Source organism: Anguilla rostrata, chromosome 13 (assembly GCF_018555375.3).
Source record: "Anguilla rostrata isolate EN2019 chromosome 13, ASM1855537v3, whole genome shotgun sequence".
In the NCBI taxonomy this organism is placed as follows: domain Eukaryota; kingdom Metazoa; phylum Chordata; class Actinopteri; order Anguilliformes; family Anguillidae; genus Anguilla; species Anguilla rostrata.
In genome coordinates, this window is record NC_057945.1 from 38451229 (window position 1) to 38451915 (window position 687).

The following is a 687-nucleotide window of genomic DNA, read 5'->3' on the forward strand; positions in this document are numbered from 1 at the left end:
AAAACTTAACTGAAAACCTTTTTACCAAAAATGTTGCAGTTTAAGACTTATACTCATCATGAAACAATCATAACACAAGCAACAGGCAAACTGACAGGAAAACAAAATAATCATTGCAGATTATCAACTGCAGTATTGCTACAGTGAAATAGTAGCAAATCAATCAAGCCTTATTGATCATGGTGAAATCTGAATTGCTTCCCCCCACAAAAAAGGCACCGTATTATCATTACTGGATAACAAGCAATAACTGATAACTTTCTAAAGTGTGTCTGAGGGGGGAGGATATACCATTTTAAGTGGAAGGAATCTGACAGAGGTTATTGTGAGTTCACTTGTTCTGATTGGTTCATCGAGAGTCAACATGATGAAATCCGTTCCTTGCTGAATTATAATGTTGAGCATAACCTGCGGCATCAGTAACCCAATTAGACACGTCAGGTCTTTAAAAGGAATTACACAGGCAGACCAAGAAGCATTGATCATACATTTCTGTATTGCTACAGGCCTTTAAAAAAAGTAACGTGATCACGATTTAAAAATGCTGGTTGTAATGTGAGAAAAGTTAAATACAGCTTAGGCCTCCGATTAACTTAAATGTCAGTCTGCGGCCTGAGATGATTTTACACTGAATGGAAATAAAATAAGCAAAAAAAAAAACCATCTCTTTTTGTTCTCCTTACAGCC